Source organism: Pseudorasbora parva, chromosome 18, assembly GCF_024679245.1.
Source record: "Pseudorasbora parva isolate DD20220531a chromosome 18, ASM2467924v1, whole genome shotgun sequence".
NCBI classification, from domain to species: domain Eukaryota; kingdom Metazoa; phylum Chordata; class Actinopteri; order Cypriniformes; family Gobionidae; genus Pseudorasbora; species Pseudorasbora parva.
This window is the reverse complement of record NC_090189.1, coordinates 2,142,480-2,153,879: the sequence shown is the minus strand read 5'-3', so window position 1 is coordinate 2,153,879 and position 11,400 is coordinate 2,142,480. Positions and strand designations below refer to the sequence as shown.

The following is an 11,400-nucleotide window of genomic DNA, read 5'->3' as shown; positions in this document are numbered from 1 at the left end:
AGCAGGGCGCCTGGGAGGCGCGGTGAGAGCAGGGCGCCTGGGAGGCGCGGTGAGAGCAGGGCGCCTGGGAGGCGCGGTGAGAGCAGGGCGCCTGGGAGGCGCGGTGAGAGCCGGACGCCTGGGAGGCGCGGTGAGAGCCGGACGCCTGGGAGGCGCGGTGAGAGCCGGACGCCTGGGAGGCATCTCCTGCCCAGCGGTGTCCACCAGAACAGATTCCACCGGCATAGGGACCACCGGAACACGATCCGCAGGCACTGGGACCACCGGCATACGATCCGCCGGCAGTGGGACCACCGGCACAGGATCCACCGGCACTGGGACCACCGGAACAGGGTCCACCGGCACACCATCCACTGGCACTGGGACTACCGGAACACAATTCACCGGCACTGGGACCACCGGCATTGGGACCACCGGAATACGATCCACCGGTACTGGGACCACAGGCACAGGGACCACTGGAATACTATCCACCGGCACTGAGACCACCGGTACAGGGATACTCTCCCTGGCAGCTCGTTCCTGCTCTCGAGCGAGACCCTCCACCATTGACTCAAAAGTCCCCCCATCATACATGCTCCTAAAAAGCCAATCCATGGGCCCATCGAGCGCATAAAAGAAAAGATCCTTAAGAGGGCCCTCATTCAGCTTCAATCCCTCTGCTGCTTCAAGAAACTCGATCGCAAAACTCCTCAGATCGGTCCCATGTTGGCAGAGGGATGCTAAGGTCTGGAACCTCAGGATGCGCTCATAGTGGGAGCACGAGACAGTAGGAGCAGGTAGATGGGGCGAAATCCTCTTCCGCTGAGTCCTCGACATTGGTTGGATCCTTCTGTCACGTCACAGACAAGGGAAAAGGGTGCGAGGACTCAAGTGCAGAAAATGATATATTTATTTATAACAAATAAAACATAAACTCAAAACAAAACCCACGAGGGGGAAAAACACATAATAGAATAATATAAATACAAACTTAAACAAACCAACAGAATCACGGGGAGGACGGAAGACGCAGACATTACACAAGGATCCAACACAGACTGACAAACACAAGGAGCTTATAAGGGGAAGAAATTAAGAAGGAACAGGTGGGAGAAATCAACACTAATCAGATAACAAGGGGGAGGGATCAGACAATTACATGAGCACATGCTCAGAATGACAAAACCCACATGTGCACACAAGACAGGACAGGCATGTGACAGAAAGACCGCCGCCGTTCGCCAGTTTCTGTGTTTACTAGAAGCGCAAACGCAACTCAGCCGTCGTCATTATGGCCCCGCCCACCGACTCTATACACGATGTGATTGGCCCGACCAGAGTTAGGCGAATACAGCTCAGAAGGGTATTGAGAGTTGCTAGACGACACTCGCGGCAGATTAAATTTGCTGCCGCTAGGGTGCGTCTAGATTTCTAGGCTACGAACTGCTGCGAATGAAACTTAAATGTTCAGCGTCACCTCCTAAAGCTCAACACACATTTGACACACATTTAAAAATAGCGAGACTAAACGATATTAGCAGCAGTGTTGATGCTGTTCTTTCTTTCATTGCGGTATTTGATAAAAATGCGTATAAATAGTACGAGTGCGCAATGCCGTGGAATGTATACGCCAAAACTCACTCGTGCATATGATAAGCTGTTTTTTGCGTGCATATGATACGCATTTTATGACGTATTATACATTCGAACCCCCCACCCCACTACCCTAAAGCTACCCAAGAGACCATGTCATATATACGCCATAAATTGGGTATCATATGCACGCCAAAATGAGTTTTGGCGTATACATTCCACGTCACTATTAAAAACAACACATTATGATTTCTCTCACCCACCTGCAATTTTTGGGATGTTTACCCACCTGAACCTCGGATATAACCGCAATCCACTCATACTCCGAGTCCTTATACAAAAATGTCTTTCTGCAACATCTGTGTGTAGTTAAATGGACTAAACGAAGCGTCGAGCCAGATGATTTTGCCTCGAGGATTTTTTCAATTCAAGTAACTCGAGTTACTCGAGGAATCGTTTCAGCCCTAATTTTAACCCCTACAATGTATTGTTGGCTATCACCACAGATAAACCCGTGAGACGCAGGACTGCTGAAGTGCAGGGTCACATTTATGTTTATGTAATTTCTAGGTTGTTTTATATCACATTTAATTTTATTCATGTGTCTAACTTGTCATGTGCCTTGCATCATTCTTGGAGGATTTCGTTGCTCTTGATGAAATTTTACATGTCAGGAATCACACACGAGACATTAAAGACTCAGAAAAAAACAGAAGAACGGACCAGTTGTGGGTGTGGCCTGGTCTTGTGATCATCTTAATGTGGTGTGGCAGGTTTTAGTTTCCAAAGATTATTATGCCCCTGACTCCGCCCATCACCAATGATAGGCTACAGCACTCCCAGTAAATATTCACACACAAGTCAAAAAGTTCTTAGACGGAAACGTGTCCTCTGGATATTCACTGCGGATCCTGATTTCTGCATGAATGTCATAACTGGTGATTATTATTTTTTTAAATAATTTTTTTAAAAGAAAAATATTTGTTTTTGTTTTTAGATTTACATTAGATACTTTACTGAGGAACTTTATCATCAAGCATTATGGATTCCATATGGATCAGTGCATTATTTGATGTTTTGATGAATTATTTTAACTGTAGTCATTATTAAGTAGTTATTAAGTTAAGTTATTAGGTAATTATTAAGTAGTGTAGTTGTGATTTATAAATTGCTGTTACGCTACAGTGTTACTCCAGAGATTAAACAAGTTAACACAGGAAGACTGAAGAGAGAAATATGAAGACACAAACTTTTGAAGAACATGTAAATCTTGTCAGAGGAAGAAGCCTGAATGACATAAGATTGAATTGTGAGTAAACAAATATCAAATCCCTATTGCTTTAGTTACTGAAGTATAAGACATCAAAAGTGTCCATGTACGTTTCACTAGTGGGAACTGGAAATCTAAATTAACATTACATTTCACACTTTATTTCAAAAGTCAACTTTAGACATTCTGCTGACTAACTAACTAACTTTGCCACGGTTAAATCCAACAGCTGTTCTTACTAAGACTTTTTAGTAAACTTTACTTAATGTCCAATAATTTGTTGAATTTAATTAAAGCAATTTAGTAATCTGAACTGTTTGAATGCATTGCCTTTGTTACTTAGAAAACCCAAGTAAACATTACCTGACTGGTTTGAGTACCATTTTGCCAAAGGGAAAAAAACACACAAAAAAACAGATGGGCGGGCCAAAGGTTGCGGCGAGCCATTTCTAAATAGACTTTTGCCTCATTTCCTCCACTTCTGCAGTCATTGTTCTTACTTGCATTCACTCATTTTCCAATAACCTTGAATATTATTAAAAATACAACTAAATACTTTGGGAAAGCATCACATAAGCTGACTTCATAAATGTATGTTGATTTCCTAAAATTTCTCACCATTACCGTGATCAGTGTTCCCTTTGGTTTGGCACTTGGATCTTAATTTATATTACTATAAATCTCTTCCTATTGATGCAGCAATGCAACACGAAATCAGTGATCTGATTTCAAAGGAAGGGAAGTAATAAGTGTGTGTGTGGGTGTGGGTGTACACACACACACACACACACACACACACACACACACACACACACACACACACACACACCTATATATATATATATATATATACGTATTACATACATGTATGTATAAAATTGTAATGCCAATTAGTGATCTTTTAACATTTTATTGCTAGCACTTATGACACACTTAATTGTGTTGATGATATATTCTATATAGCCACAATTGACCATGCTTGAGTAACTGCACACACTTCAACATTCAGCATGCTAAACACAACAATGGTAAAAAAAATGTTTACACTTAATAATAAGACCATTACAATTTCATTTGCTGTCATTATTGGGGTTATACTGACAAAAGACAGCAAATAAAATGGTATAATAAAGCCAAAACTAATAAAACGGAGTTATGATTGCCCTGTGATTAATTTATTCATGCTGCAATGCATTCTGGGAGTACACTTCCTCAGCTCACAGGTAGAATTATGTTGAGTTCTGCTTACAAACCCCAACTTATACATGTAAGTTGGCTGAACTTTTGAAATTGAATTACTTGTCCTCAAATATTACGGTAACCTCTACAATTACACAAGTTAACTCTACAAAGTAGTAGCAAGTCAAAAATGATGACCTAATTTGCTTGACAATTTTGAGAAAATCAGTTTCCACAGCTTTTCTAAGTAAAGTCAACTTATCACTTTTTACAGTGTACATGTAAACTTACTAACCTAACCTAACAGTCGACTAATAATGAGGGCATCGAAATAAAGTGAAACCACTTTTTGCTCCTGGTGATGAACATTATGATCAACCCTTTCATTCCTGGTGTCCTGATGTGAGGACAGTCCCATGACACTCATTTAACTTCATTTCTTGTTATTCTGAATAAAACCCTACCTGAAACCAATCTCATTTTTTTATTATTATTATCGTTTATTATAGGCTTTATCAACTGCATAACTGAAAACTTTACCATATCTCCTGAAGAGGCATTGGACATTTTCTTTCTATCATTAACTTAAAAATCATCCTCTTTATTATTCCCTTGTTCTAATGTTATCTGTGCATGTGCACTTGATTTGTAGAATTCATTTAAATAACCAGACGTGTGTTTTTATTCTCAGTCTTTGCTGTAAAGTGTCCGTCTTATGTATCAAAGAAAACCAAATATCAGGTAAGATATTGATACATCATGTGCAGAAAATACTTCAGTGAGCTCATTGTTTCTGCCTTAAATGAATACATTGTCAGCTTAACTGTGTGATGATCAATAACTTAGACACAAGTCTAAGATGAGAAATCACTTTAAAGTTTAATGTAGACATGCATTTTGCTGCTTTGAAATGATATGTGTTGTGAAAAGCGCAAATAAATGTGAAGTGAAATAAAGTGTCGCTGCCAAATCATGTTCTTCCTCAGTGTTTCTGTCTTGTTTTCCATCTCAAACATCTAAACATTATTAAATCAAGATATATTTACTGGCGATATTAAGTGTTTTTATTTTTATTTTTAATACTGTACCTAAATTAATTTATTAAAACAAGAACAAACATATGTCATGGGGTCAGAAAAATGATCGTTTTCTCTGAAATTAGTTAATTTTTTTGACTACATTGGCAGATATTTGTTCTTGTTTTAATCATAAACTCACTTAATTTTCAATGTTTTGATATTTGTATGGATAAGAGGAAAATACTGAGCAAGAACATAATTTGTGTAAATCAATCATTGTAACAGTGATTCTAACAAACACGTTATACTTTAGCCTACACTGTCAGAAAAAAAGGCGGTACCCATAAGGTACAAAAGTGAAAAGGTACATCTTTGTATCTTACTCACCCCTAAATGGTACGTATTAGTACCTTTTCAGTTTTGTACATACTATGCATTGCTTACTCAGAAAAGCTGACTTCATAACTTGATGCTGATTATGTTTGAAGTCACCATTATGGGGATCAGTGTTATCTTTGGTACTTGCACTTCGTTAATATTATTGTAATTCTCTATCTGTTGAGGCAGAATCAAATCACAGTCGTTTGATTTCAAAAGGAAGGGAATTTATTTGTTACTAACACCTTGTGAAACTCTCAATCAGATTTACATTTACATTTAAGCATTTGGCAGACGCTTTTATCCAAAGCAACTTACATTGCATTCAAGGTACACATTTTTACATTATTGTCAATTCTTGCTTTCCCTGGAAATCGAACCCATGACCTTGGCGTTGCTAGCGCCATGCTCTACTGGTTGAGCTACAGGAAAGCCTTGTAGAACAATCAGATTGATATAATCCCTCTGTATTTGTGACAAAATCTTGTAATTGACCATATGTGTTGAAATTGACCATACATATCAATTACTCTATTCTTTTTTGGTTTCAGATTGTACTCCTGTGTGACTTTATTCATCGATCTCTTCGAGACTCTCAAGCTCCGGACAGCATCTTCACTCATGAAGTCAAATGATAAAGATGAGGGACTCGTCGTTCTTTCACCATTTACTGTCTTTCTCACCCCATATTGCTGCTTAAATTGTTGTATAATATTTTTGTTCTAAATTTAAAATGTTATTTGAAATGATATTTTGCATCACATACCGTAGTTACTTCAATCCATTTACATTTGTTACAGTATTTTGTTTTATGTGAAGTTTAGCGCAATACAGTGTAGAACTGAAGTGTGTTGTTGCTGCTATTTTCTGAAATTCTTCTTAATAATTTGTTCTATAATGATTTGATTACTTTTTCTAAATATGCTGCTTAAAATGTGTACTAAATGATGCACACTATAGACCGTTTTCACATTTCTGGGTTTCTCAGAAGCGGAAGTCTTTATAAAGTGAAGGGAAACTTCGGTTGTGGTGAAGAGAGAGATTAATAACAGCAGTCAGAAGAGAGAAAGATGTCGACTTTACCATCAGCCGCTGTATTAGAAACACACTCACAGCAGTGTTAACTAGTTTCTTGTCTTTTGATGCAAAGGTAATAATATAATAAAAAAGAATACTGTTATACATGGACATACATTAAAGCACTTTACAATGCTGATGATATTAAATGTGTCATCACAGTCTGAAAAGAGTCCATTAAAAGTGTATCTTGAAGATTGAGACACACTTGTTATTGTAATAAAATCTATTAAACAATGATCAGATGTGTGTCTGTGTTAATGTGCAATAATCATCATTCTGACCGTCACAGCAGATTGAAAGTGAAAACGTTTCAGTTGATCACAATGAAATATTACCGTAACTACACAAACATCTTCATAAAGTTCTACAGCAGTTCATATATCACTGATCCTAGAGATAAATGAACTTTGTAAAGACAGAAGGCGTTTCTCAATGTCAAGGAAGGATCCTCGGAAGCCAGAATTCCGAGGATGCCACGTCATCAACACTCGTCGAAGGGCTGTTCCAATGTCGAGGATCCTCGAATTTCAACCAAGGACTGAGTCCTTCGTTCGAAAAATATGTCATATACAGGAAAGGATGCATATGAGTAGCCTTCGCGCACTTCGCGTTCTCAAATCACCCACAATCCTATGCGCGCAGCTTTGCTATCAGACGTTCTCGGAGTCGGACTCGGAGCGTGAACGGGGCAAATATGCTTTTATCGGGGTTTGTCGATGGGAAGGAAGGAGGCGGGAACCGGCAAACATTCAACAACTTTATAATAAATAATAAACAAAACGAAAGTAACGCGGGCGACTGCCCGCACACACATAATAAAACATAAACAAACCATAACATAAAGTCCAGGTCTAGTCCTTCCACGCTCCTCCAATTATACTCCCGTCACTCCGCCGTGAGCCGAGACCGGTGTGGCGATCAGCTGCCGCTCATTATCACTCCACCGGCCCGCTCTCACGGTCCCTCACCTCCCTGCTTTCCACAATGCTTTTATTTACGTTTGTTATAACTGTAGTAAATATAAGAAAAGTTTACAAATGACTACTGTATTGATATAAAAAAAATATACAAATAACGTTACACATGACGTTATTGATGGCCAACGGACCTTTTCACTGACGTAATGACGCAATGACGTGCACTTGCTAGCCTGTTCCATTTACGTGTTCTCCGAATGCTAAAGAGGAGCCTCGCCGAGCCTCTGAAGGAAGTGACTTTGAAGGATCAGTCCTTCCAAGGAAGCATCCTTGACATTGAGAAACACCTAGTGTAAGGATTAATGTACTGCTAAGACAAAAGCTGAGAATCAACCCCCTGCACAATAAAGATTACTAATCTGGACACACACTCTCACACACTCTCACACATTCTCTCACACTCACTCTCACTCTCACTCTCACTCTCACACTCACTCTCTCACACACTCTCACACACTCTCACACTCTCACACACTCTCACACACTCTCACACACTCTCACACTCTCACACTCTCACACTCTCACACACTCACACACTCACACACTCACTCTCACTCTCACTCTCACACTCACTCTCACTCTCTCACACACTCTCACACTCTCACACACTCTCACACTCTCACACACTCTCACACTCTCACACTCTCACACTCTCACACACTCACACTCTCACACACACACTGTTCAGTTTCTCTCTCTACCCTGAAAGAGTGTGTGTGTTCCTTGTTTGGCAATACTTGTGAGGACACAAATGTCCTCACTTATATAGTAAAACATGAAAACAACCCACTAGTTTGACATTGGACTGGTCCTCACTGGTTAAAAAGGCTTATAAATCGGCCAAAACATGTTTTTATTGAAATCTGTTGATCTGCACATGTTTCTGTGATGGGTAGGTTTAGGGATAAGGGTTGGGTTAGGGGATAGAAAATATCATTAACCTGATATAAAATCAATGGAAGTCTATGTAATGTCCTCACTAATATAGTGAAACAAACCTGTGTGTGTGTGTGTGTGTGTGTGTGTGTGTGTGTGTGTGTGTGTGTGTGTGTGTGTGTGTGTGTGTGTGTGTGTGTGTGTGTGTGTGTGTGTGTGTGTGTGTGTGGATCTGCTGTAATACTGATGATCTCCAGTAGAGAGAGACCCTGAAGCGTGTGTGTGTGTGTGTGTGTGTGTGTGTATCTACTGATATACTGATGATCTCCAGTAGAGAGAGACACTGAACCGTGTGTGTGTGTGTGTGTGTGTGTGTTTGTGTGTGTGTGTGTGAGCCTGTTTATGTGGTTTATGAGGACACAAATTTGTATAACTACATGGGTATTACACTGGTATTACACTATAAATGTGGTTTATGAGGACATATCAAATGTCCTCATAATTCAAATGGCCTTAAAAACACACTAAATGATGATTTTTGAGAAAGTAAAAATGCAGAATGTTTCCTGTGATGGGTAGGTTTAGGTGTGTGTGTGTGTGTGTGTGTGTGTGTGTGTGTGATGGGTAGGTTTAGGGGCCGGGGCAGTGTAAGGGGATAGAAAATACGGTTTGTACAGTATAAAAACCATAACGCCTATGGAGAGTCCCTGTAAACCACATAGACCAACATGTGTGTGTGTGTGTGTGTGGTTCCTTTTCTGATGTTCTACTTTATCTTGCGCTGTTTTTCTGTTTTGCGCACTACTTTTATATTACGGGACATTGCTGTCACACAGTGGCGGAGCCAGGATTTTTTTTATAGGGGTGGCCGGGCAGGGGCCAGCAACCATTCTGCGGTGGCACACAAATCTTTATTTCAACATAAAAATTAGTTTGACTATTATATACTGGACTGTTTTAGTGACTACAACACAAATGAATACAGTTAATTTGTACTCGATTGTAATTGAGATAGTATAGTGAATTAGATCATGGAATATAGAGTGAATTTGACCATTTTTTTCTTGTTATTCCCCACCTCCAGGCAAGGGGCTTACATTATAGCTAAAGGTTAACTTGCTCAGTCAGCCTAAATTATTCAATCTTCTTTGAATTTTATATAATCAATGAACTCTTCAACAGTTCTGAGTTAGTCTGAGGACTGTTTCTAAACCTTGCAACTGAAAAAGTAAAGACTGAATGTTAGTAAAGTAAAGACTTTCTATATTAGTTGTCAAAATAAATAATAGCAACAGTTCTGTCAAAAATTTAACTCAGTAAAATAAAAAAGGGTGTTCTCTATTGAATCCATATGCAAGAATATGAATTTATTTAAATTATATAATAAGGACAGAAGTCAACATTTTATTTGATGCATTTAAATATTATCCATTGTTGTTTGTATAGGCTACTTTACAAGTTAAAGCAAAATAAGCGCCTATATTTCAGTATACATGCACAGTGCTCACATTTTTTGTGCATTAAAAAAAATCATATTATCAGCTTATGCCTTAGGCTATATTGCTATTACATGTCAGTATATTTTAGTTTTATTATAGTTTGCAGTTTTGATTACTGATAGATTACAGAAATACTACGATTTTGCAAGTTGGTAGTTTCTTTTGTGCTTTATTTGAAATGATATACAGCGCGGCTGAAAGCGCCACATTTTCGCGTGATATTCAAGAGTGCTCTTCTCTCGAAATCGAACAGAAGTGTCACCAGTTTTCATACGTCTTTTGAGCGAACATAATTTTACCCGTGAGGGATCATGATGATTGCGGATTATTGAGCGGAGTCACACCGGTCCGTTGCGCTCATTACAGGCTCGATCTTTCTCGTCATAACACCCTTGTATTGACAAATGGTCGGGTTTCAATCAGGCTCATAATTACAGTTGACAATGTGTCGGGCAGGGCCAGGCTCGGACAAAATAAGGGGCTCGGAAGGGTCGGGCTTGATTTTTTTTAGCTCTACGCTCTAACTGTGACTGTTGATTGCAGGGTTTATTGAGTGAGAGGGTTTGACTGACATTTCTCGAGCAGGACTTGCAAAGCCCGCATGTCCATTCAACGCGATAAAGCGTAATTTTAAAGGGACAGCCAACATATTATAAAATCCGGTTACAAAATTTTCCGGCATCATCGGGGCCTTCCCTCAGCCCGGGGCCCTGGGCTTAAGCCCAAGTAAGCCTGTGCATTAATGCGGCCCAGGTCCTTACGCATGGAAATGGGGCCGTCTTCCCATCAAAGTGAACCACAGCGTTGTCAAAGCTTTGGCTCCTTGGACGGGGACAGAGTGGTATCGGAGGGGCGTGCTTATGGGCACGGTTACGAAGTTGAAAGTAGTCTCGACAGATGCCTCCACTCGAGGGTGGGGAGCCCTGCACGAGGGCAAGCCGATCTCTGGCCTGTGGACAGAACCAGAGAAACGGCTGCACATAAACTGTCTAGAGATGAAAGCGGTCGCCTTATCGCTGAGAGCTTTCCTTCCACATATAAAGAACCACCACGTCTTGGTTCGTTCAGACAACATGTCGGTGGTAGCGTATATAAATCGCCAGGGCGGCCTGAGATCATATTCCCTTCACCGCATGGCGAAGCATCTCCTTTTATGGGCAGAGCACAACCTGAGCTCCCTGAGGGCGGCTCACGTGCCAGGTATTCTGAATGTGGGTCCGGATATGTTATCCAGGGGAACCATTCCCCCAGGGGAATGGTCTCTTCACCCGCAAACAGTTCTCTTAATTTGGAACACCTTCGGCAGAGCGAAGGTGGATCTCTTCGCCTCAGAAGACAATACTCACTGCCCAATATTTTTCTCCAAACGCAGGGACGCCCTGGCCCATGTCTGGCCCAGTCTCCCGCTATATGCTTTCCCCCCGATCGCGATGCTACCACAAACCATCAAGAAAATCAGGGAGACAGCATCCGCGGTGCTTTGATAGCCCCGCTCTGGAGGAACCGAATGTGGTTCTCCGATCTGATCCAGCTGTCAGACACAGCCC

At 40.6% G+C, this 11,400-nt stretch overlaps 1 long non-coding RNA gene across 1 annotated transcript; it reads left to right on the top strand.

Moving 5' to 3' along the window:
• Positions 1-1,308: 1,308 nt before the first annotated feature.
• LOC137046247 (uncharacterized) lies at positions 1,309-6,727 on the top strand. Its single transcript, XR_010898918.1, has 4 exons — positions 1,309-2,513; positions 2,761-2,884; positions 4,716-4,765; positions 5,973-6,727. It is a non-coding gene; the product is annotated as an uncharacterized lncRNA (long non-coding RNA).
• Positions 6,728-11,400: the final 4,673 nt, after the last annotated feature.